The 17,865-nt window shown below is 42.0% G+C and overlaps 1 protein-coding gene across 4 annotated transcripts in view; it reads right to left on the reverse strand.

The window, feature by feature from the left end:
- The window catches only part of OXR1 (oxidation resistance 1), a 494,380-nt gene extending 477,400 nt beyond the window's left edge, over positions 1–16,980 (reverse strand). For 3 of the 4 annotated variants that reach the window (XR_008996220.1, XM_036876246.2, XM_057497830.1), the window contains exon 1: positions 16,817–16,978. The gene's annotated coding sequence lies outside the window, so the exon portion shown is untranslated. Of the gene's footprint in view, positions 1–16,816 lie in introns of all 4 variants that reach the window. The other variant, XM_036876243.2, reaches the window with a different exon arrangement.
- Between the last annotated feature and the right edge of the window lie 885 nt (positions 16,981–17,865).

Here is a 17,865-nt window from a genome sequence, read left to right on the forward strand (position 1 = left end):
ATGTGATGTTTTCCCCTTTTCTATTACCTGGGAGAGAGAAATCTATTTTTCCTATTTATGTGAGCACAAGGGCTAATAAATACCTCAGTATATTCCATAGTACCTTGTAGAAAATGGGTGTTTATTATATTTTCCCCTCCGAATGGAAGTAAGCTGATTCACAATGTAATTGGAGAACATTCAGGCCTGGAAGACATTGTTTTCTGGTCATTGAATTATGATATGCAGAACACCTCTTCTTAAAGCTTAGTAACCAAGTCCTATTTTTAACCAAAGGGATTATCTTATAACCCTTCTTAGCAGAAATTATTATCCATGAGACCAGCATCAGTGGACAATAAAGTGAGTCTTACTAATGCCTCTCATTTACCTTGCTTTCCTTTTGGCCATGAACAATCCTAATTTGTAGACATTTTTTGTTTTATCTGTTCATAAAGAAATGATGAAAAAATAAGCCCCTAGCACAAACTTGTATCAGAAATGTCACTACAGTTCCTCTGCTTTCCACTTAAGGTTCACTGGATCCTTGAAATACTCTTCATTGCCACACTGGATCTTTTCTTCGCTGTCTGTAAAAAACTAAGACCTAGGATGACAAACAGAATGAAGCTGTGGCAGAATTTTGCATCCAAAATGACTGACTCATATTTTCTAGCTATTAAATGTCCAAATGAGAACATAAATGTCTTTCATTGCTGAGTTTCTAGAAATAGAGGATAATTTGTCTTTTATTATTTTTATTGCTTGTCTCTCTAATCTTATTATTCATGTTAGAGACTGTTACTGGGGTTGTAATATCTTATTTGTCAAACAATAGACCTTAGAATGCCTCACTGTAAAAGCAAATGCATAACAAACGTATCCATGGATTTCAGAGGGCAAGGCTGTTCAGTAGGAATCAGGAGCTACCATTGATGTCCGTGTAACACACAGCAAACACTAAGTCTCTCATTTCTGTGTATGAGAAAAACTGTGATGTTACTATCTCAGAACATAGTTTAAAAGATGCAGTGCTATTTAAAGGAAATGGCAACAGGAGGGAAAAGTTAGCACATTCTTTGGTTTCTCTTATGAACTCTTTTTGGCTCAGGGAAACAGATTTTAAATCTTTCATACCTATACCAGATGACATCAGACCTCTTCCCAGCTCCTGTTACCTCAGCATAGGGACAGTTTTCAGGCAACAGTTGTTTGAATTCTTCTAGTTGAAAGTAACAAAACACTAACTCAAATTAGTTTAAATAGAAGTGGAACATAATGGGTTCGTGCCACTGAAATACTAAGGAATAGTACTGACTTCGGGGGGGGGTGGGACTGATGCACTGGCACATGTCTTTTTATCTTTGCTTTGATTTCCCTAGGACTGGATGCATTTTTAGGTAGGCTTTCTCCATTTAGTGACAAAAAAGGGCCCAGCAGCTCTGGAGACAAATCCTAGCAGCTTTGCAATCCCCATGAGAAAGAGCATCTTTGGGTGTTTTGGTTAAACTGAAGTATTTCCAGAATCTCTCACCTGGTCCTAGTGCATCTCCGTATCAGTAGGTGTTTCCAAGGGGTGGAGGGCACATCTGGACCTGAGAAGTGTGGTGGGGTCCTTCTGCAGCCAGATTGCAAGAGGCACAGGTAAGTAGAAGTAGACAACTGCTTATAAGCAACAAATGGGTTTCTCCCACTTTATTTCTCCCTTTGACTGACTTTGGCTTCAAAGGTTATTTGCCCCAGGCTGGGAATATATACCCACCACCCTCACACACCCTACCATCCCAGAGTTACAGGTGTTCTGTCAGAATCCCAGGTAGTACTCTCATCTTGCTGGCTAAGATCATCTACCTATTCTTTAACAAACCAGAGTGGCTACAAGCAGGAGTGGTCCAGCTGGCTGGGTCACATGGCCACCCTAGCAGAATAGGAGCAAAGGAGGTAGGTCAGCCCCACATCAACCACACTACTGAAAAAGTTGATTCTGGGTCTGGGGAGAGCCCACAAAGAAGGAAGACATATATTCATGGAAGTACATTCTCAAAAAATAAGACCCTGAAATAGAGAACAAAGACCTTTGATGCTATGGTTAGGCTCTGAGGCTCTTGCTGACATCATGTGTAAAGATGCTAAACACACAGAAAAAGAATTCTCTGTAACTACTCTAGTCACTTCCTCTAAATGTCCTTGTCTCAAGGACCTTCCAAAGTCCTTTATAATGCAGAATCAATAAGTATCCTCTTATATCTTCTGTGTACTAGGAAAAAAGAATCTGGTGTGAATAACAAGTCACTTAAGTACTGGGGGGATGCCCTCAGTTTCAGCACACTCTGCCTTAGTTTTATGTGAAACACTTCAGAAATGTACACAGGGAGGCACACAGACCCTGGGTTGACAGCTTTAAAGGGAATAATGTTCCTGTTGTTCATGTCCATGCCTCACAGAATCCAAAAATGAAGGCTGGCTACCCATGAGAACAGTACAATGAGCTGGTAGCTAATTCATCCCTGTTAGTAGCTAATACTAAACATGAGGCAGGGCTGCTTGATTACTTTGTGGACAAAATTTTGCCATTTCAACAAGTACATACATGAAGCAAAAACTGTGTTTTGCATTCTTACTCAAATGATCTAAGATAAAAGAATTTTTAATTCAGAGTAGTGATTAAGAGGGTCATATAGACATCAGTGTTCAATACTACTATGGCCCATATTTGGTAATCAAATGGAAAATTCAAAACATTTCTCTACATTTAAGTGTAGCAGGGATTACTATTCCTAAAAGGGGCTTTTTTGCAAGTCAGTTTGATTATAGTAATAAAACCTCCAGTCTTTTATAATGATGATAATGATGTCCAAATATACAGGTAAACAATGGCATCTATAACCAGCAGATACCTGAATGATTTTTTTAGTCTTTTTTTTAAGTAAAGATAACATTAATAGCTTTCATAATGGAAACTTTCCAAAGAAGTCTTCAAAGGTGGATGACAAAGGCGAGTGGTTTAGAATTCTATTAGCTTAGAACCTCAAAGAAACAAGTAATTTAATCCTGGCACTGAAACCAAAGGCTTCCAACCCAGAGGTGAAGGAATATTTGTAATAATGTATATCTATTGTGGTACCTGTGTCATGTCCATGGTGTTTAAATAGCAGACTTTTATTTTAAGTTGCTAGGCATTCTGCTTTTGCTTATTATTATCTCTTCTTTTAGAAAACAAATATAGTTACTCTGTATCAATAAAGAATAGTTGATCATGTCACTCCCTGCTTCAAAAACCAATATCCTCAGTCTAGCCAAGAAGATCCTGCATTGTCTGATGCTGGCTTATTTTTCTTCCTTCACTTGGTCCTACCCTTTCCCTTGAGCCAGTCACACTGATCATCTTGCATTTCCTCGTTATGTACCAACCTATTTCCTTTGCTTGGAACACACCTCTACTCCTGGCCCTAAACCCAGCCCATGCAGCCCTCAACCTAAGGAGCCCCTCCTTTCTCAGGCTCAGGTCTCTGTGCTGCACAGCCTCCCATCGCACCTGCTTGGTCTTCAAAGCACCTTCCTGTACTAAAATTAACACCCTTCCCCCCTAACATCCTTAAAGACAGGACCATATCTCTCTGCTCTTATTGCATCTTGAGTGCTCAGCTGAGTGCCTGGCACATACTTGGATCCCAAGCATTTGTTAGAAAAATGTTCCATGCAATCTAAGACTAATGTTTCCCAGCAAGTATGTATCTGTCAAAATGTATTTTGATTTGGCAGGTTACACTATGATCTGCATTCCTTAAACACATCAGAAAGGTCACAATATGAGCATTTCAGTAACTTCAGGAAATTCCTAGATAACTGTGAGGTTTCATAGACCAGACTTGGGTCAATGATAGAACTTAAACAAAAGCAGATTTTACCCCAAAAGAGGCAAAACTTTCTGTCATATTGTTAAAAATGAAAGGAGCTATCTTAAGATGCTCAGAAAATTTACCTTTAGAATGGATTTGTACCTCATTGTAAAGTATAACCCACAGGGAGCAGTCCCCCATCTCTCAGGGGTCTGGATGGATCCCTGTTAGACCATTCCACTGCTGGCATTTAAGTCACCCAAGTGGTTTGCTCTTGCATGGCAGCATTTAGAATAAAGTTTAAAATATAATAAAAGTAAGAATATAAGATCTTTATTCTTTATTCTTTAAGTGTGTTCATTTAAATCATATCCAGCCTGCCAGGGAACCGAATCAAAACTGGAGGAACAGCTCTGATCTATAGCTCTGAAGTCTGACATCAGACCTCCTGAGATTCACAAACACATAAGGTGGAACCCACCAGACTGAACTCTGAACCAGTATTTTCTGAACCAATATGGAAAGGGAGGACTCTTACACAGAACAGCTGCTTCCAGGTGTCTATAACACAAAGGAGTGCCAGAAACAGCAATGAAACCCAGACGAATGAAGCATGAGCAGAACTCTGACAGAGAAATTGCTAGTCTCCCTTGTGTACATATACTACCTTCTTGATTTGTACAGTATCATAGCATTTTTCAAAATTTAACTGCATGGATTTTTAAAGGAAGCTTTCTGTCATTATTTTATATGGAAACTAGCACTTAGAATGAGTAGAAAATAAAATTTAAAAGGAATATAATGAAGATATAACAGTATTACTGGATTTCTGGAATCTGCATCATCAGAAGCCTGCTCTTCATTAAAAAAGGAAAGGTATGTGCATTAGAGAGGTGTTAAAAACTAGTACCAAATTGAAATTTCCTCCGTGCCTTAAGAAACATGAAAGGGAACAGATTCAAAATCCTTTCCATTCAATTCAGTACATATCCAAATACCACCCAAAGTCATCTTACCTAAAACCAGTCGTTGCATGCCACACTTTGAAAAACACTGCTTTAGCCAAAATACCCTCCAGTCTTTCCATCAATATATTAACTTCAGAGGCTCAGGGATACCTATGCTGGCAAAGACAGCCCAGAGGAACAAAGAGATTAAGGAGAAAAATTACTCCCACCTCCAGCCCTGTTTTTAAGATCTTAAAAATGAAATAAAAAGAGGAATGATATACGAATAGTATTATCCTAGATAAATAGAAGGGTAGGAAAATAGCATGAATGAATATGGCAGGGCTAGTAATGATCATGTAAGTACTCCAGGTAAACAACCTGAACATATATTCATAAAGTAGACTCTGATTAAATAACAATTTCATTCAACAAATAGTTACTAATCTTGTGCTTTGCATCAGCTACTGTGTAGGATCCTGGATTGTTCTTTATCACTACCATAGTAAACACCATGACATACCTCTGAAATATTTATCTATGTAGGAGTTAGAGATTTATATGTCATGTTTACTTCCATTTCCACCAACATATATATAACACCATGTTTGATGCTCAGTAAGTGTTTTGGGGATCCCTCAAGTCCTACGTATCCCTAGAAGAGGAGAATCTTGAACATGGAAGCTTGGACAGTTATCTAATCTAAGCTCCCTTCCCATCCCAAAATCTCTTCTAGATCATCCATGAAAAAGATTGATTAGGCTTCTGATGAGTACTTCCAGAAATGGGGCCCTCACTAACTGTCAAGGTAGCTCATTCATCTCCTGAACCACACTAATATAAAAGTGTTCTTGCTTACTGTAAGAGAAAATTGCCTCCCCTGGAACTTCAGTCACAGGTCCCGGTTGTTTCTAATGAGCAAAGAGGACTACAGCTTCCTTCCTTTTGACATTTGGAAGGTCATATTATATTTATCCTAAACTACTCTTCGCCAAGTTTATGGTCCATAGTTCATATAAAACCCCTGCTCTTAAAAAGCAAATTGTTCTTCCATTAGTTCCCCAGTGGACACAGAATCATTTACAAAAGGTACCTAAGAAACCAGGCATGATTCTTCAGATAGTTCCTTAACAGAGATTAGTAGGCTATTACCCCTCCACCCTTCAGACCCAGCTATGCGCTCTGTTGGTTTCTCCATACCACAGCTCACTAGGTTGGATAGTGTCCTCCCAAATTTTGTGCCCTTCCTGGAATCTGAGGATGTGACCTTATTTGAAAATTGGGTCATTGTAGATGTAATTGCTTATGTTAAAATGAGGTCACACTGGTATAACATGGGCCCTTAATCCAACCTGACTGGTGTCCTTATTAGAAGAGAAGAAACACGGGGGGAGAATGAATGGCATGTGATGATGGAAGCAGACTGGACTGGTGCATCTGTAACTCAAGGGACACCATGGATGACTAGCAGCACCAGAAGCTAAGAGAAAGGCATTGGACAGGTTGTTCCCCAAGAGTCCTCAGAGATAATGGCCTGAACACATCTTGATTTTGGACTGCTATCTTCCAGAACTGTGAGGGAATAAATTCCTGTTGTTTCAATCCATCCAGTTCGTGGTAATTTGTTATGATAACTTTAGGAAACTGTTGTTTTCCACATAGATACTGTTTAGATAATACACTCAGGGTTTATTTGTTTGTTTTCCTTTATTCTTTCTAGTAATTAATCATCACTCAAGCAAGTTTATCCATCCTGAATCTATGTAATGGACATTAGTTGAGTGTGCCTGCTCAGCACTTTCTATTCCCCATCTTCTAACAAAAGATCATAGATTACTCCTTGGGTAATTCTTAGGCTCATCAAACACAGTGTTGATGGACTGTCAATCAAGATGCCTTGTACTTCTCCAGGACACACTCTCTCTCTCTTTCTCAAAATTTTGTCTTGAGCACAGGGAATGATATAAAAGAGCTAGAGATTCATCCCAGCAGTGACCTATCCTTTCCCAAGGTCTTGTTTTTCAGCATTTCCTTCAATTGCATCAACTCCTCCACAACCACCCATGAATGCCGCTCTGCTTAAATTAACCAGAACCAGTTTCCATTTAATCCAGTTAAGGAACTCTGATAAATTCTAAATCTGAAGCTCTGAATTTTGTTCTGTTTTATCATTTGTCTTATTTTGACTTGCCACTATGAGTGGTTTCCCTGGAAATTTCAACTTCATCCCATTCCCTCCCACAAAATAATTTAAATGATTGACTCAAAATACTTCCATGTACAACTACCTATAATGGATTTACTATTGTTTTTTGCAAGTGTATGTGCTCCAGCTCAAGAAGTGGAAGCTGATGGAAAACTTAAACAAAATAATAATAATGCATAACAACCTTTCTATTCTCACTCCCACTGAAGATGGCAAAAATAACTAACTGCAGTACCCAAAGAAAACTTACCCCATCATATTTAATGACAGACATGATGTGTACCTAACACTGAAATGTAAAACTTTTAATATATAACATAATCAGCAGCTATGCCTATAAGGCTATTTTAACATGACATCTTCCTAGATTTTTCTAAAAATTCCTGAATATTTCCATAGTGCCAAAATGGTTACTTTCCCCTCTTGGTTGTTCATCATAGTTCAAATAATTAAAAACTGTATCTTACTCTTTCCCTGCTGTATACTTACAATAATATGGTTGATCATCTGGAATTAAAAACATGCTAGTAAAGAGTTAAAAATCTCACTTCAATGATACCTCAGTGGTGTAAAAGGGTACCTTTGAACTTTAACCTCTAAACTTCCTTGGCCCCTTAAGAATTTAAGATCTAAACAGAGTTAACAAGTAATGAAGGCCCTGCTGATTTTTCTATAGCTTTTTACTTCATTATGGGAGAATATATTTCTCCTCATGTGGAAACCAACTATGGGAAAAACAACTGCTACACTGACATACTCATCTTATCACAAGTAGATCACATTTTATGGTAACCAGAAAGCTAGCTTTAAAAATGCAAGGATATTTATATTACTAAACCACTTAGTTGAATGAAAACCTAAGAAAATATTTTTTCCTAAAGCCATTTTTCATGGCTGTTAACATTCTTTTGCTAAATGTGTGACATGTGCTTATGACATCCTGTCACTGTGATCTCCATAAAGGTTTTAAGAAAGATGAGAGAAGGAATCCTTAGACTATTAATGTATTCATTCACAATATAAAACCACATTTTATCATAGAAAACAACTGCATTTAAGAGACTTCTGCAGCAATAGCCCCAGTGAGAACAGCAGAATTTTAAAATAAATATAAAGAAGATTTAACACATTAGCCTTTCTGGAATATTTCTTTGCTGCCCAAGTGCAGCAGTTAACAGACACTAAGAATTATTTGTTGCATAAACCTTAGTAGCTTTAATGTAAATTACATTTTGGTCTGAGGACCAGAGGCCAGCCAGGTAACCCATGATCTAAGGGATGTATCATTGGATGTTAGATAATAGTAACTTATATAATGACAGCTACTCCTGATGCTTTTGAGAATAGTGATCCTATGACCAAGAAAATGTATTGATTTGTTACTTTAACAAATATTTGTAGCAAAACATGAATCCTAGTATCTACCCATCCAGTCTAATGATGTATTATGAGGGAAGTGACCTAATGTGCATTGGTTTCAATTAATCGTGAAGATTCAGTCCAATCACTAGAAAGATATATTTTGTAATGGAAAGGAAGAAATCTCTAGAATTTAATCACAACTCAGATGAAATAAAACCATAACTCCAACACTTTCTCTGGTGCTAAACAACAATGTAAGTGCTTTGGTAGCCCCTTATTGCTTATCCAATAGAGTGCCTGACATACAATCCCCCTCCTCCCAAAAATAACTCCCCACCTATCTACAGGAAAACTCACACCACCTATACTATCCTTCTGGCCACTGTGACTGGTGGGAGAATAGGCTCTTTACCTGATTAGAGCCAATGAGATGTAAGGGAGACACTTGCTAGGATTTCTGAAAAGAGTAATTTCCTATATTCTCTACAAAAGCTATGGAAGGCCTTCCTCTTCATCAAATTTGAACCCAGGAGTAAGAAACTCTGCACGCTTCAAGCAGCCATCTTAGAACCTGGAGGAGAGAACCTGTGAAGAATGGGGCCAACTCTTAGGAAGTGGTGCTAAAACATTACAATGGGAAAACAAGGAACTTGTCCATGGTTTGTGCCCTGAATCAGGTCCTACTTGGAGCCATGGCTCCCCTCCTCTATTCAGTTATTACACAGTCATCAAGTCTGTTTTTTTCCCCTCAAGCCACTCAAAATCAGGTTTTCTGGCTCTTGACAGTAAAATAATCTGAACTAATTCAAGTATAAATGCTCACTTTCAAGGGCTTAGCTGAAGTGTGGTAAAATTAGCAGTGTACAAAGACAAAGAAGACAGTGCATATGGCACCATGCTCAGCTCTCTCACCTAATCACAAGCATTTCACCTAAAATCTGGCAGGTGTGCTTCTCCAAAGATAAGAGAAGCTGGAAAGTCAAGTAATTTGTCCAAGTTTTCATAACTACTAACTAAAAAATGGAGATTTGATTTCAAGTTTGTCCGATCTGAAGAGCAGTTCTTTCAAAACTGCCATCTGCCTTGGCTTCCAATTTTAGTCTTTCATTATTACAACCAATTACATATTGTCATATTGTCAAATTATAGGTAAAGTGACATATATATATATCATTTACGACTTTAAAAGTATCTTTAACACATAGGTTTTTACATTTTTATTGAGTTTGAACTCTTCAGTACACCTCAATGGCAACAGCATTGAACTGATTTAAAACAAAAACAAAACTATTAACTTAGCAGCAATCAATCAACTAAGGCCAAGCTTGAGTTTTCTGATAGTTAATAGATATAACCTAGTTGAAGGATACTATCCAGAGTGGTAATTTTTTGCTTTTAGAAATATTTATATAAAACCCTATTTGTGTTAACCCCAATTAGAAAAAAAATAAAGATATGCTTGATCACTTTGATCATTTAGGTGAACAACTGAGCTGAACTCATACAAATTCAACTAGAGATCCATAGATGACTTATTTTTGCCTAGAGAAGACCTGGAATATAACAACTGAAAAAAAAAGGTCCTTGAACTCAATAAGCATTTTTAAATAAAGCGAAGATGCATGGATTTCAGCAATAAAGTAAGCATACACTTAAGAGGGAGAAAGTTTGGATGGAGACTTTGAAAAATGTAGATTCAACTGAAATGATACAGTGACTGTGGACGTTGGGCAAATGGCTTCATAATCCTGAATCTCTAAGACCTCATCAGTCAAGAGGACATTAGACTGCTTCAGCTCTGATCCCTTCTTAACGAATGCTACATCCCTATGGTTCTTTTCCATATCATTTTATTCACCAATGACCCTTCTGAGTCCATACCTCCTCTGCTCTCCCTTTCCGGACAGTAGCCATTTAAATTCCAGCACTAGACAGATATATAAACACCACTGCCACCACTATTTAATAGGTACCTATGCACTGAAGATATTTCCTCTAATCCTATAATGAATGCTACAGGAAAATACAAAAGTATGTCCATTTCAAAGAGGAGGAAACTGAAAATTCATGAAGCTAAAAAACTCATATGAAGTCACAACACTACTAAATAGGAGTGCCAGATTTGATTACAAAGCTCATGACACTCCCTAAACTGCTAGACTTCTTTCCTGGCAGTGGGTACTCAGTGTTCTGGCTCATCAGTCAGCCTTTTCCAAACATATCCAACTTGAATCTCAGTCCCGGTCACAACTGGTTCATATCAAAGTTGCTAAAATCAGTCTTCATAATCCAGAAGACTGAGATCTGGTCAGTGGGGTTCCAGACCAAACTCAAATAACATTCATGTCCTTGTGTAAAACAGGCTGCGTTCAGCACTGTAATTGTGCTCCCAATGACAAACAGCGCCTCTCTTTTGCCTTCTTTAGGACAGACACAACTCTAAATCAAAAAATTAGAAGGGATTATATCAGCCAATTTAGCCCAGTATACTGATTCCAAATGACACCACATAATGAATACTCCAGAGATGGAAGAGACACACTATTTATAACGAAAGCTGAAAGCCTCAGGAAATGTTCTGGGCTATTTGTTTCTTAAGATGAATAAGCATTTAACAAAAGTAAAACCTTCCAGAGGCAAGGTTGCTTTTTCGTGCATTGCTCTTTCTCATCCTTAACAATAATAAGCTAAAACGAAATAAAAAACAGAAACTCTCTTTGCTTTTGTTATACCATAAATTTTGAACTCCTGCTTTTGTTGTTCCTCTTGTTCTTGAATTCAGCAAGGACAACATAACAGTGTTTGATAAAATGCCCTCCCCTCACATTACTCTTCTTCCAGCTGGGATAATAACTGACATGCCACAGTCACAGGCAAGTTTGTTTATAGGTAAGAGGAGCTGTCATATTATTTCATTTTTCCCCAAAATAAAGTGTATGTATTAGCTAGTACACACAACAACAAAAATGCTCAGTTCTATAATCTTTTTACTGGTCCTCTCAAAATAATGACATTGTATCTTTGAATCTTTGAAATTTGTTCCATCTTTGAAAATGTGTGTTCAAAGCCTTTTGTAGCAAACATTATTAGGACAGAATTGATTTGAAATTTTGCTTCACTCTAACCATCAGTACCAGTCATCCCACCGCCTTCTGCCACCGTGGCAGTCAGAAATGGAAAAGGGCACACATCCTTTCAACAAGTAACTGCCAGAAAGAAAATTATCTCTCTTTGTTCAGTAGTCAAATAAAATCAATAACTGTTTCCAAAGAAAGGAAAAGGAGATAAGAGCTGACCCCTCTCACCTTAACACTCCCTTCCTCCTTGTCTAGTCTTCTACAGAAATCCATGTAACTGTTTCCCTCCTAATGGTTTCTTCTTCCTTCTGCATTTCACCAACTGTGTTCAGAAGTATTTTCAAGAATCAGGCTATATCTCTGTAATTGCTCCAAATTTCATGAAAATGAATATCCACCTTGTGTTTTTTTAATAGACTTTCAGAAACATATATAGAATACATGTATATTCTCAGAAACATATATAGAATACATGTATATTCTCTGAATGAACTTGGTTTTACAAACCAGTGACAATATACAAGGCAACTTAGCCTTGCAAATGCAAGGGTCCCAGTGCCTGATATGGAACCTGCTACTGCCAAATTTACAGATGCTTGTAGAATTTATGAAATAGGATTCTCATTCGTTCAAATCCTATTCGTGAGCTTTCACACAGCCCAGCGATAGGTGGACTCACTCTATCAACACCAGTGTTGCTCACAAAGAAGGTCTGTTTTCCCTCTTCTTTCACTATTCCCTAGGGAAAGAGGAGGAAGCCTTCCCAATAGCAAGAAAATGCAATTGAACAAACAACTGAACACAGCAATTTGAAGAAGCAAGCGGAGAAAGTGAGGCTGCCTTTGTGGAAAACAAGGGCTCTCCCACTGCATTTTTCCAAGAGGCAAAAACCCCTATTCCACTTGAAAGCAGGAAAGAGCTGTTTGTTTGTACACACTGGAGAAAAGGAGGGGTTCCTGGGTGCCCCAGGGACTCAGCAGGAATATGAAGCCTCTTCTGCCACATGATCCTGAGGGACTGAGGGAAGGTAATGGCCAAGGATGGAGGGAATGGTTATTAGAACAGCAAGGGAAGTAAGCAGCCCTAATGATGATCTCTGCAGAATGAATTCTGAAACCAATCAATCAACTAACCAACCTATAGATAGACACAAGGAGTTGTGGGGGTGGGCAGGAAGAAGGGGCAGAACACTGACCAAATCTCTCTTGGTTTTTCTAGGACTCACTGTGATCATGATAAAGCTTTTACCTAGTAAGCGTCCGTGTTCCTGCGTACAAGCAATATTAGAATAGTTCCCTGATCTTATTACATTTATGACCGTAGGCTATTGTTCCTCCTCTCTATGCAGAGTATTGTGTTACAGGCTAGAAAGGTTTGTTTCTTAATACATGCCATTCTGTCGACTTAAAACTGAAACTAAATACATGAAAATTATATGGGATTCTTTCCATCCCATAGATGTCTATAATACTAAGGCTTCATTTTGGAAAATTTCATGAGGCTTCGAATAAATACTCATCTCACATTTTTCTCTGATTTTGTTCAATCCCGCATTACATGAAGAACTTTCTGGTTGCAATTTTAATTGAATTGCTTTTATTTTAAAACTCAAAATACTGTATTTAAAAAAGCAATTACCAAATAAGTTCAGTGAAAAAAAACTGTAGCTGAGCAGTTTTAAATTGTTTTCATTTAAAATGTTTACTTAGTTCACATGCATACTATATAACCTGTCTTTTTGGACATTCCCAATATATTTTAGGATTTATCTTTTTGAAGGCTTTAAAGAAATTCTGTTCCTCACTTCATGAAGAACTTACTAAGCTGCAATTTTAATTGAATTGCTTTTAATTTGAAAAAATCAAAACTATGTATTTAAAGAAGCAATAACCAAATAAGTTCAGTGAAAAAGTACTGTAGCTGAGCAGTTTTAAATTGTTTTCATCAAAAATGTTTAATTTACTTCATTCACATGTAAACTATATATAACCTGTCTTTTTAGACATTCCCAAATATATTTTAGGATTTTTTTTTAAGACTGAAAAGAAATTCTGCTGAAAGGAAACCTGTTTGAGTTATTTAAAACAAGTGTTTCCTATTTTACAAAGAAAGTCTCTTAATATTAACTACTCTGTTTTCAAGATAGATTTCCACTAGAAATATCTGAATAACAAGAATGACAAGAGTTGCTTTTAATTATAATCATGTCTTATTCAAGGCAGGGTTTCTCAACTTCAGCACTATTGACATTTGGGGTCAGATATTCTTTGTTGTGGGGGACTATCCAGTGAGTTGCAGGTTAGTAATACTCCTGGCCTCTGACCAGGATTTGCGAAAAGCACCCCCTCCTGCAAGTGCTGACAACCCAAACAAAGTGCCCAGACATTGCCAGTGCCTGGGGGGCAAAACTGCGCCCACTGAGCAACACTGTTCAAAGCCTATTGGTAAGATCCCCTAAGGTAAGAAAAAGTGACTTCTCTTTTTCCAACATAACTAACATTGGTACCTCTCCTTATTCTGCCTCATCAAGCCATTTCACCAACTCCTCCTTCTTCTTTTAAATGCCTTTACCTTAGGACAGGAAAGATTCAACTATTTCCTAAGGCGTACCTGGGTTTAGGCAATAACTCCAGGAAAATTATTGTCAAATTAGGTTTCTGAGGACTAGGAATAAGCCCAGGGGTACAATCCTTTGTGTTTCCAATGCAGAAGGTAAGGGATAGGGTGGGGAGGGTTTCTCATTGCACAGTAAATTTGGCATTCTATAAATGAAGTCTTCACCTCCACAGGCTCCTAAGATCTTCAGATGCCTAAACTCTGCCTGTATTTGACAGCATAATCAATCTGTACAACACTCCCCCAAAGAAAAAAAGACAAATATATAAGGTTATATTTTATTTGAACAGCACTCTGGAGAGAACTGAATTAAAGGCTAAAACAATGATTTGTTTAACTTGCACCATGTTCAGATAATGAAAAAAAATAACAGAAGCAGAAAATGACAGCATAAATTTTTCTATTCAGACTCTCCACCTTACAGACACCAAGACTCATGGACATATTTCAAATGGTACATTTCAATAGTTACTGTACTAGAAACTGGGCCAACCATGGCACATGCCCTGGCCATTACAAGCTTGCTGTCCTTACTGTTGTGTCCCTCCCTGGGTCATTGATCCCTTGGCAAGACAACCCATGCCATGGCCCTCATCACTTTTTTACAGCTCTCATGTCCCTTCATCTAAGTCTCCCCCATGCAGTTTGGACGTCTTAAGCGTTTCTTATGGTTGCACACACCTCATAAGCCCAGCCCTCTTAGACGTCGGCAGACAGCAGGCATAGCTCTCGCTCCTTCTCTGAATCTTTCCACTGATGACACATGTTTCCAACCACTTTCATCCCCCTTTCCTGTATCTGGTAAAGTCTCAATTAAAATATGGCACAGAGAACAAAACATAGCAAGCCGGATGAGGTCTGAGAAGCCTGGGACGTGGTGACAACTCCCCCTCACCCACACCGCCGCTGCCCGTTTCCCATCCTCTTACGCGGTAGAAGCTTCTTCGCTTCCTGAGGTTAGTGGGTGGAATCTTTCCTAGTCAAAAAGGCGTTTTTGCATAGAGCTTTTTGCACTAGATGCTTGTTTATTCCACTTACCTGGTCTTTTACGATTTAAGTTGTATTTACATAGGGAGAACTCGGGGAAGACCCCCTCACCCCCACCTCGAGAACCAGTAAGTGCTGGTCACTTGGCCGGGCTTCTCGGCCCCGCTGGCCACTTGGAGCCAACGCGCTACCGGAGTCCGCGGGGCAATATCTCCGCGTCACCTGCAGGCGCTGCAGAGTGAACTGAGGACCCCGGAGCGATGCCCAGTGAAGGACCCGTGCATTCGTAAACCCCGCTGATCCCCGGGACTCCTAGGATTCCCTCAGGTAGAGGAAGGACAGCCGCCTCCTCGGGTACCGAATCAGAAGACAAGACTAGCGTCAGTTTGGGGTGTGCAGGAGCCGGGGAGAGGTTCGAAGGGAGAATTATTGAAAGAGCAAATAATGTGACCCTGGGGAAAGGAGGTAGAAAAGGCGGAGAAAAGCACTTTCCCTTAATTCTGTCCCGGTGTTGGATGGTGCCCCTGGCTATCCTCGTCGCCGAGACAGACTGCAGCAACACAGGAGACCCCCGACCGGTAACACGCACACACGCGCGCGCACGCCCCGCCGCGAGTTGCACGCTGCAGACTTCTGCTTCACTTCCCTGCTCAAAACCCCGCACTTAAGCGGGGAGACCACGGATTCCCGCGGCCCAGAATAGACACACCATACCCCCGGCCCGACCCCCTGCAACACACACATTCAGACACTAAATTTCACCTCGCTCGCGGGTGGCGGGAGCCACTTAATGGAAGCCCCTGCCGCTCCCCTGTAAATAACTACCTACCTTCCGGGTGCCTAATCTGTCCAAATCTCCTACAAACTCGCCTAGAACAAGCCGCCCTACGACCCAACCAGGCAGACGGAGGAGGAGCCTCCTGGGGTGCACGTGAACCTCAGCGAACCGCTACTAAGTCACCATCAGGAGGCCGCAGGTAGCCTCCAACCCTTCCCAGCCTTTGGGCCCCATCAGCAGCCCGGTTCCTCAACCCTATCTCTGCACCGCTCCCCTCCTCCCCTTCAATCCAAATCCCTCAGCGATTTTCTAGCTGGCCCTTCCAGGCCACTTTCTGCACCCATCCTCTGTCCAGCCTGGTCCCAACATGTGGCCTCGCATACTCCCTCCGAAGACCTTGAATCAAGGCTGCCTCTCTCCATCATTATTTCGCCCTGACCTGGTACTGATTCCCCCCCCCCCAAATTATCCCAGTCCACTCGTTCTCAGGCGCCCACTGCCTTTCCATCGGCGTCCTTCGCTGTCGCTGAAATCCGCTTTCCACACGCCCCAGTTCCCATCCACCTTCCCTCCCGTTGCTCTGGCCAGGACACGCTCACACTCTACCATGCATCCACGCTGCTCCCTGACGTGGCTTCCACCCTACCCCCGGGGACACCTAGTTTTCCCTCTGCCGCCGTCCTCGGCCGGGCTCCCGCATCCCAAGCGCAGCCTTTCCGTCCCTCACTAGCCGGTTCCCGGCCTGCCGGGTCCCCTCTGTCATCGCGCGGTCCCTCCCTCTCCGCAAGTTGGCCACCTTGGCCGCCGCCAGAGTCAGTTCAGCCCCACAGCTTTGCCAGTCTCCCCGCTGGAGCATCCCAGCGGCCACCACCTTTCAAATTGGCCAAGAGGTTCGCCGAGGGGCCGGATGGAGGGACAGCGGCCGGCCAGGTCTCAGGGACGCCAGCCGCGCCCCCCGCCCCAAAGCCTGGGCTCCCCGGGGTGCCAAGCCCTCGCCCCACCGCCCAACCGCCTCGCAAACTTACTTGCGGGTCGCCAGAAGAGGGCTGCGGTGAGCGGCGGCAGGGCCCGCGGCGGCGAGGGCGCCCCTCTCGGCGGGGCTGGGCGGCGCGGGTGCTGCGCTCCTGCGGCCGCGCGGTGAATGGGCTCAGCCTGACGCAGCCCGGCTCTGCCCCCGCCGCCGCCGCGGCCGCCGAGCGCTTCCAGACATGCTCAGTTTCCGGACCAGCCCGCGTGGACGCTACCAAGAGCGAGCAGCGGCGGGGGAGTCAGGCCGCCAGCCGGAGGCTACCACGCTGGAGGCCGGGGAAGGCGGGGGTGCGCCGCGCCGCTAAAAATAGCTCCTGCGGAAGCCGCGGCTTCCGCGTACGGCGCCCCCAGCCTCCCGCCGCTCGCGTCCCCGCCGCCCGCAGCTCGGGTCGCCGGCGAGGCGCTCGCGGCAGCGGCGGGGCCCTGCCAACGCTCTGAGCCCGCGCGCGGGGTAGCGGCGCCTCCCTCGCAGCCTCCCGGGGGCTTCTCCGGAACCCAGCTCGAGGCTGCCCGGATTTCGGGCTCCCGCCTGCCGGGCAGCTCTAATTCCAGGTTCTCGCCAAAGGGACGGGTGAAAGTTGGGTTAAAGCGGTGAAAAAGCTCCGCCGCAACAAAATTGACTAAAACTTATAGAGAAAAAGGTTTTCGTATGCTTGGATTTGTTGGAAGGAAAAAGGAAAGGGAGACGTTCAGCAGCTCAGAGGGGGCCAAAGGGCGCCGTGCAACTGGCCGAAAGGGACTCTGAAAAAGCTTCTAAAATGTAGAATTCTTTTCACCCCTCATTCTGCAGGATTTTGCATGTATTGCCGACACCCATCCTGACCCTGGTGATTTTGTTGGTCTTGTTCCCTGAGCTGTCGTTTACTTCCCCCACGTTCTGCCTCCGTCCTCACTCCTCTAACCTGGCATAAATTTGCGTAAAGAAAAGGGCACAGACTGCGGATGAGCCCATTCTGACGCCTGAACTGGAACCTGGCCGTTTGGTAACCCGGCGGGTAGAGGTTTCCGTCCTGTTGCCAAGTTCGGGCTGGGATGTGTCCCACGC

This window comes from Manis pentadactyla, chromosome 3, assembly GCF_030020395.1.
Source record: "Manis pentadactyla isolate mManPen7 chromosome 3, mManPen7.hap1, whole genome shotgun sequence".
NCBI lineage: Eukaryota > Metazoa > Chordata > Mammalia > Pholidota > Manidae > Manis > Manis pentadactyla.